This window comes from Pseudonaja textilis, chromosome 1 (assembly GCF_049901715.1).
Source record: "Pseudonaja textilis isolate UNSWEBS1 chromosome 1, rPseTex1.2, whole genome shotgun sequence".
NCBI lineage: Eukaryota > Metazoa > Chordata > Lepidosauria > Squamata > Elapidae > Pseudonaja > Pseudonaja textilis.
The window spans coordinates 283,687,809-283,710,370 of record NC_141990.1 but is presented as its reverse complement, the minus strand read 5'-3'; positions in this window follow the sequence as shown (position 1 = coordinate 283,710,370).

Genomic DNA, 22,562 nt, shown 5'->3' with positions numbered 1-22,562 from the left:
AATAGGTGAGAACTGGTAGAATCCCACCCCTGCTTTCATTACTTTCCCAGCTTCTGCCATTTTCTCACAGATGAATTTACGCAGGAATCTCACACAGGAATTCCAGGAACTGCATCTGGCCAATGCAGCCAATAGGCAACTGTAAAGGTAATAGGGCAAGAGGACGGATGTCAGAAAACTGGTACCTAGGTACTGGCATGGGGCAGCTTTTTCTGTTTTTGCCCACATCACTGTAAATGACAATGTTTTTGTCACACAATAAATTTTTTACAAAATTTACACTATAAATTTTTTACAATTGTTAAAACCAATGGAAATTTGCTTATATCCCATTGGTTTGAGATGCATATTTGTTAAGACCTGGTCTTTCTGTATATAGAACCAGAAAATCTTATGTGATCAAAACAATTTTTTCCACCTAATCATAGGTGGAAAACTCATAGCAATAGCACTTAAACTTATATACAGCTTCATAGTACTTTATAGTCCTCTCTAAGTGGCTTATAGAGTCAGCATATTGCTCCCAACAATCTGGCTCCTCATTTTTACCAACCTCAGAAGGATGGGAGGCTGAATTAATCTTGAACTGGTCAGGATCAAACAGCTGGCTGTCAGAAGAATTAGTCTGCAATACTGCATTCTAACCACTATTGCTGATTCATGCAAAGCAATGTTCACAGAGCTTTGCATATGAGGGATAGAAAGTACATTTTTACTTTGAAATAGCACCCTGTGAGGATAATGCATAAATGGCCTAAATGGCCAGAGCAAACATTTCCTAGCAGAGCTCAACAGTGTTGTGATTCAGTTAAGTAAATCATCTGTCAAAAGCATCTGAGAACTACTGTGTTTTGCTAATCACAGAAACTTGGCTTCATTCACTCATTCCAGATGCAGCTGTTGAGCTGGAAGACTACATAGCTCACCAGCAGGACAGGAGTAGAGATTCTGGCAGGAGCAAAGGGGGAGGTTTAAGCCTTTATGTGAACAAAAGCTGGTGTATCAATACAAAGACTGTAGACAGCCGCTGCTCCGTGGATCTGGAGTAGATGACTCTTAAATGAAGACCCGTATATTTTCCACAGGAATTCAGTATGGTTTTGATTACTGCAGTGTATATTCCACCTGATGCCAATACTGTATAACACTGTTAGTAATCAGCAGAATACATATCCTGATTCTGTGCATATCATAGCGGGGGACTTTAATCAAGCTGATTTAAAAGCAGTGCTCCCTAAAGCCTATCAACATGTTAAGTGTGCTACTAGGGGAGAAAACATTGGACAAAGTATATACCAACATCAAACATGGCTATAAGGTTATACAATTACCACATTTGGAACAATCAGACCATATTCCACTGCTTTTAGCACCAGTATACATCCCTCTTAGGAGACAAACTCTGCCTATAATAAAGACAGTGAAATCTTGGCCAGAAGATGCCTCCCAACAACTTCAAGATTGTTTTGAGAATACAAATTGGGACATCTTTTACCACCCTGACCTAGAGGAGCACACTGCAACTATTCTGTGCTATATCAAACACTGCACAGATACTATTACTGTGGATAAACGTATTAGGATCTATCCCAATCAGAAACCCTGGGTGACCAAGGAAGTCCAGCACCTCTTGCGTGACAGGAGCAAGGCCTTTAGGTCCAGTGATGCGGTAAGATACAGTGTTGCCAGAACTAATCTGAAGAAAGGTATTCGGAAGGCCAAGACTGATTATAAGAGGTAGATTGAGGATAATTTTTATAACAATAGCATGTGGTGAGAGATTCAACAAATTAGCAACCATCAACCGACCAATGTCATCCCTGCTGAGGGGGATGCTTCATTGGCAGAGGAACTGAATCATTTCTTTGCTCGCTTTGAAGTGAAGACATCAGAGACAGATAAAATACAACCACCACCCAATTGTAGCCCCCACCTCATTGTGGAGGAACAGGAGGTGAGGAGCATTCTGAGGGCTGTGGACTCTAGAAAGGCTGCCTGTCCTGATGGTATCTCTGGCCGAGTGCTAAAAGACTGCTGATCAGTTGGCTGGAGTCTTTACCAGGATCTTCAATCAGTCTTTATCCCAGTCCACTATTCCATCTTATTTGAAGACTTCCACCATTGTTCCACTGCCAAATAAGTTCCCTATCAATAACCTCAATGATTACAGACCAGTGTCACTCATTCCTATCATCATGAAGTGCTTTGAGAAATTGGTTTGCCGGCACATCATTTCTGGTCTTCCACATACATTTGATAAACATCAGTTTCCATACAGAAGCAATGAATCTACAGAGGAAGCAATAGCCATCACTCTTCACACTGCTATGACTCATCTAGAATTGTGGGGGGGGGGGGGGCTATGTGAGGATGCTTTTTGTAGATTTTAGTTCTGCATTTAACACAATTCTTCCAAATAGACTAGTGTCTAAACTTCTGGACCTTGGGCTTTCTTATTCAATCTGCCTTTGGATTATGGATTTCCTGTCTGGCCTCTCACAGAGAGTCAGATTAGGTAATCATACCTCTTCAGCCCTTATTCTTAACACTGGTACACCACAGGGTTGCATGTTGAGTCCCTTACTCTATACTCTTTGTGTACGTGACTGCATTCCCATTCACGCTAGTAATACTATTACTAAAATTTCAAATGATACAACAGTGGTGGGACTCATCTCTGTGGGGGATGAGTCTGCCTACCAAGATGACGTGGACCTGTTGCTTTCATGATGTGGAGACAATAACTTGGTCCTCAACACCAATAAGACCAAGGGGGTTATAGTGGACTATAGAAGGAACAGATCAGACATCCAGCCCTTGCATATCAATGGAGACCGAGTGAAGCAAGTGGCCAGTTTTAAGTTTCTGGGTGTTACCATAAAAGAGGACCTGACCTGGGGTGCTCACATTGCAGCATTGGTCAAAAGGGCCCCACAGAGATTATACTACCTGAGACTTCTCAGAAAACAACAACTGAATAAAAACTGCTGGTGACCTTCTACCATTGCACCATAGAGAGTATTTTAACTTACTGCACCTCTGTATGGTTTCCAATTGCACAGTGGCAGATAGGAAAGCACTCCAGAGGCTTAATGTCATTGCCTAGAAGATCATTGGTTACCCTCTCCCTCTTTGGAAGAGCTTTACAGCTCCCGCTGCCTTAAGAAAGTTCAAAACATTCTTAAAGATCCATCTCATCCTGGGCACCCTTTTTTGAACTATTACCACCTGGCAGATGGTACAGAATAATAATACAAGGACAAATAGGCTGAAAAACATCTTCTATCCCAGGGCAGTAGCTCTTTTGAATTCTATTGTATAGTGCAGTGTTGGTGTGGTGTCGGGGTTTTCAATTAAATGTGTGGAGTGTGAAGGATGTGTGTTTGTGTTTATTTTCATGGTCATGATGTGCACTGAAGATGGTGTTTTATTTCATTGTACAAGGTACAATGACAATAAAGTAAACTAAGAACTGAGATGTTATAATATTTCACAGGAAAGGAGATACTTTACTGTCACAGTAAACTCCTTTTCTTAACCTGCTTATTTCTTTTGCATGCATCCAACAGGCTCTAAATCAGATGCCAAATAATAATGCTACCTTTCAGATTGAATCAAGAAGGAAAACTCAGACAAACTCAAATCAAGTGTCAGAATGACTCAAGCATCCTCGAAGGTGGTCTGGAGATGGATGGAAATTTGTTTTTCTTTCAGAATGAAACCAAGCATTATTTCCTTCTGGTTTTCTACTTTAAATCACCACTTGAGAATCTGTTGTAAAATATTCATATAGAAATGGGAACCTGTTTATACATGGCTTTTGAATGAATCTTCCTATGAGTTGTCAGTGAATATTAAATAATACATAACTTCTTAGACATGGATTACCCTCTGGATTACAAAACAAAGGAAGCATTTGCCTAGTGGAAAGGCCACTCAGAGAATGGTTATGAGGACAGGTATATTTATGTACAATAAATCTAGAAGTTAGTTTCCAAGTTTCCTAAATTAAGCTTTTAATCCATCCGTTTACATTTGTCCTTAAAGCACCATAACTGGAAATTTCCAATGAATGAGACTTCTGCTAAATCTTCCAGCCAAACAATTCTTATTCAGGATTGGCATTTGTCCAGAATCCCTCCTGATTGCTACTTTTAACAAAACCTTTTTAAAGATTCCACAAGCACCAGATTATCACAATTAAGGAAGCATTTTACATTTTATAAATGAGCTGAAGATGGGTTGGACCACTCCCATTCATCATGCTACTGAAAAACAGGCCTCAGGGATGGTCCTTAGAAAACTTTTCTAAAGTTCTCTGTTGCTTGTTGGCTGCTGCACTAGAGATAGACTGGTTAGTTTATGGTCTCATGCTGTTAAGAGTTTTAAATCCAGGGTCTGTCAGTGTCTAGGCCCATACAGTAGCTTGGGCCATTGCTATAATTTAACAGAACTCCATTCTTTGCTCCCTTGTGGAGGTCCATTATCTAAAATGTTCCTGTCCCTAAGGAAAGATGTAAATGAATGCAAGACCGAAAACACACCCCAAACTAATCAAAAGGAGAGCTATAGGCATGGAAGTCTGCAGGTTATAGTTAAAGAAAATTGGAATGGGGGCAACAGTAATGCAATTATGGTGACTGGCATGTTGAATTGTTTTCTATACTCTGTGGGTACCCCTGGCTGTAGGAAAGAAAAGCACAAAAATTGAAACAAGGAAAAGGTCTTAGGAATCAAATAAGTATGCACCTGTTTTAAGCATCCATTTATCCAATTTAAGACAATAATAATGTGTTTGTATATGCACCTCTAGCTCTCAGCCACTATTTGTCAACTAAATGATCATCCTTATATCTCATATCTCAGATGTATCTGCCCCTGTGATCTTGTCCAGTGAAATAATACTTTTGTTGCATGATTGTCACACACATATATAGAAATATTAACAATTAGAATAATTTATCACACAGATCTTCAGAGATAGTTCTTTGAATCCTGTAAATGTTAATTAAAATGCAATTATCCCTGATATTAATCTCAGAAATAGAAGTACAGCATAGTCAATTTGAGTTTAAATAACACTGTATTGATGAATAATAGTTTTAAAAACTCCAGTATGAACAAATAAATAAACAGGTTTAATCAGCCTATTCTAATATGATCATTCATGCCATGTTTGTTTGCCAATTAAAAAGTTCAGAGTGATATAGAAGCCTTAGAGACTTGCATTTATTTATCATGTATTTATAAATGCATTCATTTAGCAAAACACTATTTTATTTATTTATATATTTATATTTTTTGAAAAAGTAAATGAAAAGAATAGTTGTCCTATTCTCTGAGGAGGAGTTTGGACTAGGTGACCAGTATGGTTCTTTCCAACTCTAATAATTCAACAATGTTCTGAAATACAGTATTTAGTCCTAAGACTAAATCTTAAAGTTAAGATGGTTGAAAATGGGTATTTTGTTATGCCTTTAGGTTTTTATGCCCAGAATCTCTACTCTCAGAGTGATCTGTTCTGGCAAAGTACTCTATGTCCTCCTTTTTAGCAAGTTTCTTATGAATTGGCATGAGAGCACCAGCTATTTAGTAGCAATTTCCCAATGCCCTCATTATATGCACTATTCTTTGCTTCCTCTTAACCATACAAATAGAAAAGCCATAGAAGCACTAATTTCTAAGACCATTAAATGATCTTAAGAAAAGAAAAAAACATTAGTTTTTTTAGGCATTAGTTCCTAACGCCTTGAATAGTTTTTGATATGCTCTCTTCTCCTTCTCCCTTTGTTTCTCCCTTACTTCAGAACCTTCTGTTTGTGCTGTTCCTCTGGCAGAAACAGTTTGTTTGAGATCTGATCTCAAAACTCTGCACTTTCAAACAGCTCTTAAGACACGACTCAGAGACACGACTCAGAAATGCAGCACAAATAATCCATTAGGAGAGAGGTCTCCAAACTTGGCAACTTTAAGACTTGTTGGACTTCAATTTCCAGAAAGTGCTGTCTGGAGAGTTCTGGGAGTTGAAGTCCACAAAGCCTTAAAGTTGCCAAGTTTTGGGACCCCTGCATTAGGATTACATGTCTGCAGCTATTTACTTGGAAGCAACTGTGGTGGGTGGCCTTTTTCATATAATTGCCCATAATGCCTCTGATATGCAATAAAGCTTTTTTAGTGGGAAAATTGGGTTGCTCTCTGTAAGTGTTAAGTAAACCTATGGCCAGAAACCCACTGGCAGGCACCAAGTGAATGTTAGAACTTTTTTTAAAAAAAATATAGTATTAACATATTTTCTTTGAACATTTATACTTTTATCAAGGCTCAGAAACCATGTCTCATTTGGTTTTACTTTAAGATTAGTTGACTGTCTTAGACTTTCTTGTCCCAGAGGACTTGAAAGAACAGGGAAGTACAGGGAAGTAAGATAAGATATACACTTTAAGAATAGATAAGGTGTACATCCAAGGATTCCCCTTGAGAATTATTCTCAGCAGCTTTAGGAGCCCTGGCAAGGAAGGAGTTTTCTTATATGGAATGATGTGAGGGAAATGATTGACTGAATAAGAGGTTTGTATTCTATAGGAGAAGCTGATTGTGTTGTATATAAGCCATGCCAGGTGGACAGCTTTCTATGTTGCCCAACTAACACCTTGTCATTGCTCTTAGGTAAAGAACAAAGAACTTAATTCATCAAGCTACTTGTTTTCTTGATCCCAACTCAGAAACAAATTTGGTAAGGAATAAACTATTCCAATGTGAGGATCTCAACTAGTGACTACACCGAAGACTTCCTCAAACGCTGAATTTGGACAATGAACTGCCAAATATTGTTTTTAGGAAGGGAAAACAGAACTGCAGGAGAAGGTAACAGTGTTCATATGACATGCTCAACACAAGAGTTTATGCAGTTAACAAAATATTCTGGGTTTGCATGAACCTTAAATTATACTGGCTAAGTTCGTATAATAAATACAATGTGTTACATAGTACCTAACTATTTTAGCATAATGCGGTGAGAAGGAGAAGGGGAAGGGAAGAAGAAAAGGAAAGTGAGTGGAAGGGGAGGGGGGAGGGAGAAGGAAAGAAGGGAGGAAGGAAATTGTAAATTGATGCTCTTTTTATGTATTTTATTTATACATTTTTCTTTTACATGCATAAATGCTTTGTGAAAAGTGTATTGTCTGGGTCAGTTTGCTTACACACAGTAATATTTATCCAATTTCTAATCTCTACCTCTATTATCAAGACATTGATAAAACAAGTTCCATGTTGAAAAATATTCCATATCTTCTTTATCCTTTATCTTTAACATCAACCTATCCATTTCTGCACAATCTAGGGTTGTTTTTTTATTACACTTTCTTCTGTGGGTATTTCCTCATTTTTCCAGTGCTGTGAAAATACAATTCTTGCTGCTGTCAAAGCATGCAATATTACATATATCATACTTTTCTGGTACTATGTCTAACAAAAATATTTCTGGCTTATAATTTTTGTGTTGCTTTATCATTTTTTCTAACCATGTATGCATTTGTCCAATTTTTTTTTGCCTTGCACATGTGCACCACGTGTGATAATTTGTGCCCAGTGTCTGGTTGCATTTCCAACATTTGGTGGACATGTTTTGGAAGATCTTTGCTAGCCTCAACGGTAGCAAATGCCACCTATAGAAGATTTTGTACAGGTTTTCCTTATAAGTGGTTGCTATTGTCAATTTATAATTTTTATCCCAGAGTTTTTGCCATTTGTCCAACTCTATAGTATATCCAAAGGTTTTTGCCCATACCGTCATTTTTTCTTTCACCTGTTCATCTTCTATTTTTAGGCTTAGTAAAAAAAATATATATTTTCTTTATTAATTTTTCATCTGCTGCTAATAATGTCTGATCTAATGTTGTTGGCTCTTTATAAAAACTATATGTCTTAATATGTTTCTCCTATCTCAATTATATTTGCATGTATGGCCACCGTGCTAAGTCCACACCTTGATTCTGCAGTTCCTGTTTAGTTTTAAGTTCCCCTGATGTGCTTGTCTACTTCATATACTCTTGGGTTCTTGGTGCTCTTTGAATTATTGTTTTCTTGCAGATACTTCATTATAGCATCAGATTTGGTAACATCATCACTGCAGGAGGGACTGCTAGCTTGTCCTGCCAGTCTTGGTAGCGCTACAGCCTCCTCCTTGATAATTCCTTGATTAAAATTTTGTTTCCTCTTCAGTTGTTTATCTGGTGCTGTTTTCTATTTTGCAGAGAGTTGGCTGCTGGAGGGGTTGTTTCTAGGTTGTTTCTTTCCTTTCTGGACTTTTGATTGTATTTTAAAATAGTATGTAAGTAGGATTTATTTCTACAGTGCAATGTTAGAAATGTGCTTTAGGATTATACCCAAGGTAGTTCAGCTGATAAAATATAACTGCAGACATTTGAAAATGGACACTCTTTATTTTCCGTTCTTGATGTTTTTATATCTAGAACTAGGATTTCTATTCTCTTCCAAGTGAAATATAGGCTCATACTTTGGTTCATTATACTATTATGGTTCAAACCCCACCTTCCACATCAATTTTAATGATACAATTAATAAGGACTTGAAAAGATAAAAATGAAAATGTCTACACAGTAGATAAAAACAGAGAAATGGAAGCTGCAGTATAAGATTAAAAATGTATCTGTACTAGCCTATGCAAGTGAAGGAAAAACAAGAGAGAGGGAGAGACTTATTATACTTCAGTGGATAAGTAATTCTATGGGTTTATAATCCTGCTAAGCAAACCATTATGTTCCAAGGAACATAAACCATATGAGCATCTGTCCCCTTAATAGCACAACTTTCTTTGTGAGCAGGAAATCTCTCTAAGGCTCATGCTGAAGGACAAAAAGTCCACTCAACTGTGATTCAGAGTTGTGCAAGCCATAAGCTGCTATTAATGTCAGAGTTATGTGATATATTGACATGGAAAATTGAGACCCTTGTGAAATCAGCACATTGTGACTTATGTCAAGGCTAAACTGATGGCTGTCCCAGTGATAGAATGGTAAGGAAATTAGATTATTAAAGGCTTATAGCTCAAATATTGGCAATTGCTTCACATAAATCTTTGAGTTTACCACATATATAGAGGCATATATAGATATACAGAAAGCATTTCTGGGGCTACACAACCCTCTTTCAACTTGTTTGCATGCATGCTTACTTAGAAATGATGCTACTATGTTCCTTGGGTTTACATCCATTAAGGCATTCAACCAGTTAATTCAAGAGACCTGCAGCTGAAAAGGATAGTTAACTAGCACTTCCATCCTGTTTCAGATCAGTAGACAACAATAATGATGGTTAAATTTTAATTCAGCACTGGGCTAACATATTGGCCATATCTGAGGACAAAATGATATAATGGTATTAATAGACTAAGTTGCAATCAATGCCTTTTTATTGCTTGACTTGCTGCCCCATTGTATCTGCATCTTGACACAAACATCTCCCTCTGTGTGATGATCAGGCTAACCCTAAATAACTTCTGGGTTAGAATGAGATGTTTGGAACAGTAATAGCGTGAGTTTAATTTGTTGAACTGTCTTTTGATTTTACCCCTTAACAATATTGTCCTTTCGTTTTGTTATTTCCTGCTAAATAGCTCCATCTGGATATAGAGGCACACTGAGGAAATTAAGGCAATTGGAAGTGAACTGGACTCATTTAGAAATGTTTGGTTACTACAATGTGCAAAGAAGAAAGGAAAGGATTCTACTTCTGACTTCAATTATATTCACTCACACACAGAGTTGCTATGGAAATTAGCAGTTTACTCAAGGCCAAGGAGATAACAGTAGACAAGGAATGTAAACCAAAACAGAACTCCAAAGACATTGGCTGGAATGATTTTGCTTTTAATAGGACATGCAGATGAATAATCAAAATCCAGTCCAGGGTCGAAAGAGCCAGTTCAGGGTTGTTAGCCAGTCCAGAGATGAGAATTTCACAAGCAGAATGTACATGAATGTCACATAAGAGCTGAACACCTGATGGTTGTTTCTAAAAGGGATCATGGGTCAGAGCTACCTCTTAAATCAAGCCAGAGATAGTTGTCTTTAATCAAAAGATTTACCTCCTTTCTTGGGAAGGAGCCCAATAGAATGTCTTTGCTCTGCTCTGCACTGTACTGGCTGAGTGTCCTTATCATCTGTTCTGGCCTTATGTGCTTATCATCTGTTCAGGTAGTGATAATGTTTTAGCAGCCTCAGATAATTTTTGGCTTCATGTCTCCCAAGGCTGAATAGTCACAAGTTATGCTGGAGCAGCTTCTTCAAATTTATACTCAGCATCTGAATCTTGGGTAATGAAAGAAGGGCTAGAGGAGATTCAGATGTATGGCAGATAGCACAAACTTTTCTTTATTCCTTACTTTCAGCATAACAGGAATAGCCTGACAATTCTAATATTCCTTGTCTCAAGATATTGCCTTGTCATATATAGACCATGATTTACACAACTTTATCCCTCTGTTTCCACACTGAAAAACTTCACCAGCTGTGAAACATAGAATAGTGTGGAAAATCAAGACAAGCCATCATTATGCTGGCAGTTGTTTTGGTTACCGTAAGGGTTATGTTCTGTTCAGGATCATTACTTAGGAAAGGATAAATAAAGCAGAGGCCAGACCCTATTGTTGGGCTTCCTAAAAAATTAGGGTTAGCCTGATCATAAAGCAGGCATTAAAATGCAGCAAGAAAGCTTACTCATTTTTTTTCATCAAGAAAATGTAAAAAGGATTCTGTGCCCATCAAATGAATAACAGCCTTATTTCAAGTCTGAAATCAGTTCCTTGAGCATTGAGTGGGTCCAAATGGATGAAGGTAGTCCTTTGGGAAACTGACTCAAGGCTTCAAATTACAATTCAGGCTTTCTTCCTGGAGCATGAAGTAGTTTGATAATCTTTGGTCCTCTGGCTACTAACATCTACCTTCCTATTGGCTGGTGTATACTTTTGATTAAAGGAATCAACGGAACAAAATCCAACTAATCAGAGATATTCTTCTCCTTGAAGCATTTGCTGTTTCCATTGTATGTAGTACTAAACACTTCTACTACAGTACTGCAATTGCATTGTAATTCTCAGTGTGTACTTCTCAGTGTGTAATTTTAGGATTTATGATCCTGAAAGTTTTTTCAGCTCCCTGGAAAGTTAAAAACTAAATGCTTCTGAGAGGGCATGCAAGACTACTTTGAATTAGTAATACCCAAAGGACTGTTTATGACAGCTCTAATTAAGGGGCCGGAGGTCATATTTCCATCTAATTATAACAGGCGCCCAAAATGACTTTTATTCCATGGAAATTGCTATGAGCTTAATTGAAAGAAATTATTTTTGAACATAAACATTCCAAACCGTGTGATATTCAGCAATTCTGTGGAGTAAAGAGGAATGCCTAAATGAAGGGTAATCATTCTCCAAATACATTAGCCTTGTAATTTACATCTCCTTAAAGCCAAAACCGAGTTCTGTCTTACATAATGTTCATTCTCATCTTTCTTCATTTCAGAGTACCCTATTACAGCATTTCTTCATTAGGCAAATTCAAAGTCACAACAAGTACACAACTTTCTGAACTCTTCAAAGCTCTTCATTAGAAGTCTAACTTCTAATTATTTTGCTGAATAGTAAATGCATTTTATTTTTGATACTTAGCTATGCCTTCCAGTCTCTGAATCAGTTTATAACAAGAATTGAGTTAGCTGTTGCAACTGTTGCTATGGACAGCACTGGTTTTAGAAAGGAAATTGTATGTCATATTCTCACTTAACTATTAAATTCTTCAGTTCTTCAGTTCTTCTTTATACTTTCATTTCAGAAATATTTCTAAAGTCCATCTGGTTCAGGATACAGCTGCTAGAATTTTAAATGAGATTAATTTTTGCACTAAGTAATTTCTTTCTCCCTTGCACTAATAATATATGTGTCTGCAGAGGTGGCAAGTAAGAGGACCCGGAGAACAAGGATGAAAGATTGAGGTTTATTTTATTGATCGTGACTCTGTGCTCATTCTAAAGAAAACAAAATATTAGGGCAGTTATATGTTACACGAACAATATATTGTGGAGTTTCATCCTTTGTTTTTCAGTTTTTTTGTGCTTCAGTACATTTCACTGCTACAGTTATTTGAATAAAAATAAATCCACATGAAAATACACATGGTATTTTTATGCACTGTTGTGATTTACAAGTGAGGTAAAGATAGCAGCTACAATTGAACCTTGCCTTTTTTAAGGTAAAAAGGGGTGGGACTTAAATGACCACCATCTTGATTTTTCTGAGCCCAGCCCCCTCCTGAATATCTCTGTGTTGCCAGGTAGAAACTGTGAGATTCTGTGATTTATTTCCTAGGTAGCACTTCATTGCCAAATTAACATAACCATGCTCCAGCATTTGGGGGTTGGTGTGATTTTCACTGTTTCACTGTACTGATTTGGAAAACCTTGAAAAGCATTTTACACAAAGAACTTGAATCCCAGATCAGCCTGTCTTTATTATTTATTTATGTATTTATTTAAATTTATTAGCTGCCCAATTCTAGTGGACTCTGTAAGCTACTTTTTAAACATATATATATTAAAGTTATAGCAACGTTTTGGCAGAATCTCATCTGCCATCATCAGGCTTCTCTATTGTGTTCATCTGTGAGTCAGACTTTTACAGTTGTTTCAGTTTTAAATTTGGGGCTTCAATGGCACCAAAACCCTAGCCACTATAGAAAACTCCAGCCACAGAATTATCAGAGAAGCCATAGAGATTGAAAAAATGCCCGAAAGCATGAATAGAAGAGATGATTCCACCAGACTGTCAATTATTTGGAAGCCTGCACTCACAAACAAAAAAATCTCCACACCACAAGCCAGGCAAACACCCGGGCACAAACAGACTCCCCCTGATACCTCCAGCTCAAACATACCCCAACCAGGCACCCAGATGAAACCTAGCTTCCTAATAAATGATAGTCGTCCATTTACTCAGAGCCAAGCTGCACTAAAAGCTTCCAATGCAGGAACACAATGTTGCCAGCCAATCAAGACCAAAAAAGCCACAAAACAGACAGAAGATATTAGAAACACCAATCAAGCAGAACACAGCAAACTCCAAGACCAATAAACACAAACCAAGACTCCCAACCAATCAAGATGAAGAAAAAAAAATCATTCTGGCACAGTAGTAGGCTAGCCCCAAATTTAAAACTGAAACAGCTGTAAAAGTCTGAGTCACAGATGAACACAATACAGAAGCCTGATGATGGCAGATGAGATTCTGCCGAAACATTGCTACAACTTTAAAAGCACAACTATAATGACATGGGAAAATACCCGAAGAAAGCTGAATACCATACATGTAAGTACCCGCAAAAACTTAAGAAAACATATATATATAATACCAGTCGTATGATGTGAGGGAAAATATGTTACTGAAATTACTCTCGTGACCAAATTATAAACTAAGTTAATACATGTTAGGTGGGATTATTTTTATTGTTCCTACAAAAATGCTCTTCTTGCTTCTGAACCCTTTGTTACATAACTGCAGAGCTATTCATGTACCAAATAATGCGTCCAAGCATGCTTCCATTAATGCTTCCATTAATACCTTTATTTTGCCCTGTACTTTAAAAATCCCCTTATATCCAATTATTGATCCAGCTGTAATTTTTCTCTTTGGCTTTAATCACAAAGATAATGTGCCGTATCATAGTTCTAGGAGGTTTTACAAGAAACTAACTATCTGGATTCATTTAAATTAATGCTCAGCTCTTGATCGGGAATGAAATATCCATAGTCCCTCTGGTTAATGATCTGAATCAGGAATGTATTCTTGTCAATGATGGCGTACCTTTTGGTAATTTTGATAAACACTGAAACCCCAAAGAAAATAAGACAAAGGAGCAACAGAATTTATTATGTGCTGTCAGGTCAATGCCAACTCTTAACAAACTTAATGATCTATCCTCAACGTATCTCTTCAGGTCTCCCCATGATGCACCCATCACCATTGCAACCGTGTCCCTCCATCTTGACACTGGTCAGCCTTTTTTCTCTTCCTTTCCACCTTTCTAGGATGATAGATTTCCCAAAGGAGCTGGGTTTTCACAGAACATGTCCAAAGTATGATAATTTGAGCCTAGTCATTTACACCTTGAGTGAGAAATTTGGTTTCATTTGTTTTATGATTCTTTTGTTTGTTTTGTTTGACTGTCTAGGAGTCTTCTCCAATAGAAACTTCAAAAGTGTCATACTTTTTCCTGCTACTTCGACGTTGAATTTTTGCTCTCATAGAAGGAAAGACCTTGTCTGAAGCCATATGATTTTTATAGATAAAGGTACACCACTGTGCGCTGTAGGACAGGTATGTAAACAAGGAGCAAACCTCACACTTGCTCACATGATGTTAGTTGAGTAATAAAATGTCTTCAAGCAAACAACCAAGCTCAAAAAGCATCAAGGACTCCAGAGTTCATCCCTGAGCCATATATATTCTCTTCTATTAGAACTATTTATATTGTAGTCTGTTTTGCTTTTTTCATATAGATATAAATTGCTTGCCTCTCTAACTGTAATAGGAGAAAATGTTCTTTTCAACTCCATTCAAAAATAACCAGTTATTGAACATCATGTTAATCTTTTTAAAAGTTGTATCTAATAACTTCCTCAATAGTTTCAGCAGCCCTTCTATTTTCTAGACAAACCGCCAAGTATTTTGTAAGAATTTTTTGAATATTTTCTTGGATACATAATAGGCTGATATAATTACTTTTCATGAAGTTAATTGATAATTCTTTGCAAGCAGTAGAATGCTCTGTTTTGTTTAAAGATAATAGAAAAATAAAGTGTTAGCTCTTTTAATTGAAAATTGACATAAAGCTTCAGAGAGGAAAAACATATCTTTTTTGGAATGCTTTGTCATTATTCTAAATCCTGATGAGTGTAGTTTTTAACATGCTTCACTTGTTACACTGCAAGATTTAGAGACTATTTTTAGCTTGTTTCAATGATTTCAACAAAAATACTTCAGCTTACATTTTTACCTGTCATTTCTTATGAATTTACTTTGCAGCCATACTTCTTTTTCTCTCTTGTCTAAGATTTTCAATAACATGGAAAGAAAAGCATGCATTTATTTCAAATGTTCAAAGACATTTAGTCTGGCCTAGATATTTCAATGAGTCTCAAATTTGAGGCCAATAGAGACATGAAATGTTAAGGAGGCAGAGAATTTGTTGGGAATACAGGTTATACTTGAGGGAGTACTCTTTCTGTGAGACTCTAGTTTCTCTTGACCTGCCTGGCTAGACTACAAAAATCCAGATATCTCCTAGATGCTACAAAAAAAGTTTGGTAATTCTAAAATTCTCAGGTTTTTTAATTGAGAGAATTTTTTTAAGGTAGCACTTCATAAACATGGAGAAATATGCTGCAGTCATGTTGCATTTAGACATTAATGAGGATCATATAGAAGAGTTTTATGTTCCGCTAAGATTTTTTAAATGTCTTCAATTTTTGATATGACAGTAACAAACTCTGTTTCAAGAATGGAGCATTATTTCATTTCTTTGACATCTTCTGATGTATCATGTTGATTCTGTCCTTACAGTTCTTCGAAAAACCCAACACTTAATTCTAGTATACATGGTGAATTTCTGATAACTTTCTCAATAAATCTGTGGAGAAAAGCCACTGCTTTTCCTTTTCTAACATTATCCTCGATAGAGTGGGGGAAGACTGAATTCAGCTAGCATTTAGTTCCCCCCTTCCATAGATTCTAGCTGCTTCACTTCTGTATGCCTCCTATTGCATTAATGTGTTCTTATTTATGAAAGATCCACCACAGTAGTCATTTTGCAGTTATATATTCACACAACCAAGACTGCTTGGATTTATGGTCAATTACCTTAGCTAGCAGAAAATAGAGTTGTTGATATAACCATCATTCACTTTTTGGAATCCATCCAGATTATAAATCCCTCTAGACTATATTTGTGCCAGGGTGCTTATATATCCTTTGTTTTGTAATGCATATTAAAAAGGAAGAGAGAAATAGCAAAAAAACAACAACGTATTTTATTGTAAGGTATGCAGTACAGATATTTCTGAGTGAATATATTAGCAACAGATATGTAAAGTACAAGCAAAATATAGTTATTCCACAGCCTTCATTTATACAGAAATAGAAAATCTATATTGCCATCTACTGGTAGTTAACTGGAACACTAGCATGATGAACTGCATAAATACACTCCCACCTATTCCTTTCTGAATAAAGTAAGCATGAAAATAAATAAAGCAGCTGAAGATAAATTTAGTATTACAGGTAATCCTGGACTTGTGACCATAATTGAGCCCAAAATTTCAGTTGCTAAACAAGGCCTTTGTTAAATGAGTTTTGTCCCATTATATTACCTTTTTTGACACAGTTGTTAAGCGAATCATTGCAGTCGTTAAGTGAATCTATCTTTGCTTATCAGAAGCCGGCTGGGAAGATTACCATGGTGATCACATGACACCGCACCCCAGGACAATTAAACTGTCATAAATACATGCCAGTTGCCAAGCACCCGAATTTTGATGATGTGACAACGGGGTCACAAGTCTGAAAAGGGGTCATAAGGTCACTTATTTTAGTGTTGTAACTTGGACAATTTCTAAATGTATAGTTATAAGTCGAGGACTACCTGTATAGCATTTACCCATGTCATGCCCAGAGATGAAATTAAAAATTGTTTCCTACTGGCTCTGTGGGCATGGCTTGGTGGGACTCAGTCTCTAAAAGGAAGGTGGGCATGGGTGGGCCCAACCAATTCAAATCGTCCCTACCACCTCTCCCGAGGTGGTGCGAGGTGGTTGAATTTCACCCCAGTCATGCCCCAGTTGGAGTCTGAATTTAAGGAGGAAGACAAACAGCTGTCAGGAAGCGGGGGAGTGGCTCCATTGGCTGTGGAGGAAACTGGGGAAGGGCAAAGTCAGGCTGGGCAGAGCAGGGAAGAGGTAGAACAAGGGAGAAGGGATTCAGAGGAAGACCAAGGCCCACCCCCTCTTTATCCTAGGGCATGCAGGGAAGAATGGAGAAGAGAACAACATGGGTTGCGCGGCTTACGAGGGAGGAAAGGGCCCTGATTCCTTTCACAAGGCACACCTGGGAAGGGAGTTTAAAGGAAAACCAGTTGGAAGGGGTGTTTGTCAGGAACAAACATTGAGTTTATCTTGTGTTGGCTGCTGTTATGAGTTCCTGGCATCCTCCCAAATGGTTTGTTTGATTTGCCTTGTTACTTCATTTCTGGAACTCCGTATCTTGCTCTGCCGGATTTATTACCTTATTTTACCTTGTTGGATTTATAAAAGTTTTCAGTTTACAATGTTTGGACTGGAATATCTGCAGCCAAAGGCAGGTGCAGGTTCATGGTAGAGTTTTTCTTCAGACTGGAAAGTAACCGGATCATTGGGGGCAAAGTTGGAGCTAATAAAGGGACCTCTACTTATTCTCCGGCTGCGTTGCCTTTGTGCCACACCCCGGGTCATCATACCATATTTCTTCAATATGCAAAAGCAAGTTTGAAGCCTAAGAGGTTTTTTTCCCAAATAAGCTACAATATTGACTCCCATTATAGTATTTGAGGACATAGAATGATTAGTCAGAGAATTCAGGACCAATGTTGACCACTTATCAATAGGCATACAGTATATTAAGAGCTTTCCAGATTTCAGAGGTAATTTCATATATTGATTCCCAAAAAACAAAATCTTCAAAACATTACTAAAATAAGTACCAATAAGGTATATATGACAAACAAGGTGGCTTGTACAAAACTGAAGGGAATGACATGTCTGATGTTTCTTAAATAACCTTAGCATTTATTTTATTTTACTTTATTTCCAGGACTTATATGGCTGTCTATCTCATATAATGATTTTAAGCAGTTCAGCACAACAATCTATACAAACATAGATTAAAAACAAAAGTACCATTCTCTCTCCACGCCCCCTTCTCCTGGACAAAACTGCCTCATGGCTTCCCACATGCCCCCCCCACACACACACACACACCTTAGTACAATGCTTGATGGAAAAGCCAGAACTTCATGGTCATCTAGAAGGCTAAAACTGTAAGGATCCCTTTTAGGACTGGGGTGGCCACCAAGGAAATATGTCTCCAAAGTCAGGGGGCCACATTTAAGAGAAGGATCTTTGTGTGATTCCTCAGAACAAAACATGAAACTGCTAGAATATTATTTATTCTTGAAGCAAAAACTGACAATATTTACAGTGTTCTGGTCATAGAAAACAAGGTTATCAGAGGAGCAGTGGCTGATGCCTTGTTTTGCATTCCTGGCCTATAGAATTGATGAGATGGTAGTCTATACTGTTATCAAATATGGCAGTGATCTGGATTTAGTTACAAAATATATAACTTATTGAAGCGCTCACAGCAGTTGGAAGACTCAAGACAGTGCTTCTTGAAACACCAAGATTATCCCCGCACAACTGGAACAAAATTCTCAAAATGTTTTGTTTTTGTATGATTATTTTACTCTCAGAAAGTTTTGAGGTTGAAATGTTCTGCACATCCCTAGTAAGAATGACTAATCATCAGTTCTTTATGAAATAGAAACTTCCAAGATAAATCTGTACCTGAAGGGACCCCATTAGCATGTCTTATCCCCCAAACCACAGGGCTCTGATAGATGGCATAACATATTTCTGCTTTTTTCTGTTATTTTTAAACCAATTTGCCCAATAATGCCTGAGCAGAACGCAAACATTGCCTACTGTTTCAAAATTGACTGCTTGTTCATTTAATAAATAAATAATGTAGCTGTTCAAGAGTCATGGCAACTTTAAAGCCCAATTTATTTTAATTGATCAAAATAAACAAAAACACACAAAATATTATTTTAAAATATTAAAATATTTTAACCTACATTTTCCATTGCAAAACAAAGTACAACTTTTTGCATACCAGATATATTTATAGCTTGATTCTATTTGCCACACTAAACTGGAAGGTTATTTTTTGATTGGCTTGGTGAAATACTTGAGTAAACCACAATAAGTGGCAAAACATGTTTTATGGTTTTATATTATGTTAACAATGATGAAAACAAAATACAGCATAATAATAAAATGTAATAATAAAATAATAAAATATGGGCATAGATAAACCAAGTGGCCACAAAAGCTCTCAGAGAGTGTTAATGAGCAGATGACTGCAAAGAAATACAATCCTTCCATTCCCCCACCATCCTCTCAGAACCTATCCTTCCATCCCCCATCCCCCCACATCATCCAGTCTCAACTGTCAGTCCCTATCCTTCCATCCCCCACCATCAAAACTGATGAAGCTTCTTGGATGAAAAGCAAAATGTTTTCTTCTTTCTCAAGGAAAAAATAGTCCAGCTGCTTTTTGAAAAAGCATCTTTGAGATGGCATAATGTTTGAACATGCTTTCTATGTTCCCTTCACTATAGAAAAGCTAATTTAGTTCACATCAGAGCAAACACAATTGGAATGCCTAGAATCAGAATGTAAGAATGGGAGATCTTGTGGTTCAACTCTCTGAGTAGTGCAAGAGCCTACAGCATCATCAATGGATGACACCTGTCCTCTATTTAAACCACTCCAGTTACAGAGAGTCTACCGCTTCCTGTGACAGTCTGTCTCATTGCTGAACAGCTCTTGGGATTAGGAATATTTTTCTGGGGTGTCCAACCAAAAGCTATTACCCTATAATTTAAACTCACTGGTTCTTGTTCCATCTTCTGGAACAATGCTGTTCTGCCTTCTACGTGGCAACCTATCAGATACTTGAAAACAGCTATCACATCTCTAATTATATCCTCTAATTCTTTCTCATTTTTTTTCCTTCTTATTCCTTTATTTTATTTATTTTTATTTATTTTATTTATTTTTATTTGTCAATTGCTTACAAGATAATAGGTATAAGTTATGAATACATGGAAAATAAGAAAAATTTAAAAAAGTAAAAAGAAAATAAAAGAAACAATAGGACAGGGACGGTAGGCACATTGGTGCGCTTATGCACACCCCCTACAGACCTCTTAGGAAAGGGGTGAGGTCAATAGTAGACAGTCTAAGGTTAAAGTTTTGGGGGTTTGGGGAAAAAACAGCAGAGTCAGGTAGAGTATTTCAGACATTGACCACTCTGTTGCTGAAATTGTATTTCCTGCAATCAAGTTTGGTGCGATTAACCTTGAGTTTGCATCTATTGTTTGCTCTACTGTTGTTATGGTTGAAACTGAAGTATTCATTGACAGGTAGAACATTGCAATGTATGATTTTATATACTATACTTAGATGGGATCGAAGGTGGCGTAGTTCTAGGTTTTCTAGGTCTAGAATTTCTAGTCTGGTGGCATAAGGTATCCTGCAACGAATAGAGGAGTGGAGAACTCTTCTTGTGAAATATTTCTGGACTTTCTCAACTGTGTTAATATCAGACACGTAATGTGGGTTCCAGACTGATGAGCTGTATTCGAGTATTGGTCTAGCAAATGTTTTGTATGCTCTAGTTATTAGTGTAATATTACTAGAGAAAAGGCTATGTAAGATTAGGTTAACAACTATTAACACCTTTTTGGCTATGTAGTTACAGTGGGCTCTAGCACTTAGGTCATTTGAGATGAGTACTGCAAAAACATCCTAGAATGTCCATCCTAGAATGTTGTATCCAAAACTGAATGTAATATTTGATGAGCAATATAAAGAAGAATCACTACAATCCATTCTACAATTTGAAATACATTTGGTTTTGGGGTCAAGAATTTCTTTTGCTGCCAATATCAGTACTTTCTGACAGAAGAGAACATTTTTCCTCAAAACTCTAAGGAGTTTTGTAGCAATTTTAGATTCAGAACTTATTTTCAAATCTATCAATAGATTTGAAACAATAGATTCTTAAACACTGTGTGAATATAAATCACATCTCTTCCCTTCTAGACCAAATTAATGTTCAAGGTTTTGTGAGGAGTAGAAAGCCTTCAAATCTTCTGCAAAAGGTGTGTTATCTAGATAGCTTGGTCAGGTTCATAAAAGCAAGTTATTAAATTATTGCACACCTAAAAGCTGAGCCCAGGGGTGGGATTCTACAAGTTCGGACCAGTTTTATAAAACCGGTTGTTACGATTCTGTGCAGTTCGGAGAACTGGAAAATCGCGCCACTGACTGGCCCCTCTCCCCCTCCTGTCGGATTTCTGCTTTCTAGCTAATTTAAATTGCTGTTGTACTGCTTTACCTTTGCCCAGGAGGTTTCCCTGAGGCCCAGTCAGGGGTGGTATTCAGGGGATTGGGGGTGGGAGAGAAGTGGCCTGAGAGCAGAGCCGAATCTTCCTTAGGACTGAAGTTTCTATTTTTCACTGCAGACTCAGGCAGCAGATTGTAGAAAGGTAGATCTGTGAGAGAATCTATGATTCTGCAAGCAACTCAATCTGCTTTGCCTTATTTTGGGAAAAAGTTGCATATATACATATGTATGTATGTATGTATGTATGTGTGTGTGTGTGTGTGTGTGTATATATATATATATATGTTTTCTGAGGTTCTCGCGGGTATTTGTATGTGGATCTTTGGTTGTTCGGGTTTTCTCCCGCGTAAGATTCAAAGTGTCTAGGCAACGTTTCGATGAAGTCTCATTCATCATCATCAGGCCTCTGTCTTTGGCTCTTGCTTTTCAGAGTGTGAAATATATATATATATAGTATTTAGCTTTGTTCAGGTATTTTCCCACATCATTATAGTTGTGCTTTTAAAGTTGTAGCAACATTGTACCAATCTAAATGTACTAATCTACAAAAAAACCAGATGGCACACTAGGACACACCATATACGAGAAGAAAACACACAACAACCGCTACCTCAATGCCCAACCCCACCACCACCCAGCACAGATAAACTCCGTGGCCAAAACACTAATCACCAGAACCAAACGCCTGGCAGACAAGACACACATAAAGACTGAACTATGCACCCTGACTAAAGTACTGACAGCCAACAGCTTCCACAAAAGCAAAATCACTGGCTTGATCCACAAAAACATGCTGAGACATAATGGAGACCTAGAAGATGAACAGACCTGTGGAACAGCTCTCCTGCCCTACATAAGAGGTACTACAGACAAAATCAGTAAGATACTACACAGGCATCACATCAAGACCGCCTTCAAAACAGATAGAAAAATAGCAGCCATCCTAAGAAACCCCAAAGATAAAATTGACCTGGGAAACCAAGGCATATATGAAGTCCCCTGTGCATCATGCCCTGCCACATACATTGGACAGACCAATAGAAAAATAAGTACCCGCCTAGATGAACACAAAAATGCACTAAAAAAGCTGGAACACACTTCCGTACTAGTCCAACACATGAAAGCAACAGGTCATAGCATCAACTTCAATGGCACCAAAACCCTAGCCACTATAGAAAACCCCAGCCACAGAATTATCAGAGAAGCCATAGAGATTGAAAAAAGACCTGAAAGCGTGAATAGAAGAGATGATTCCACCAGACTGTCAATT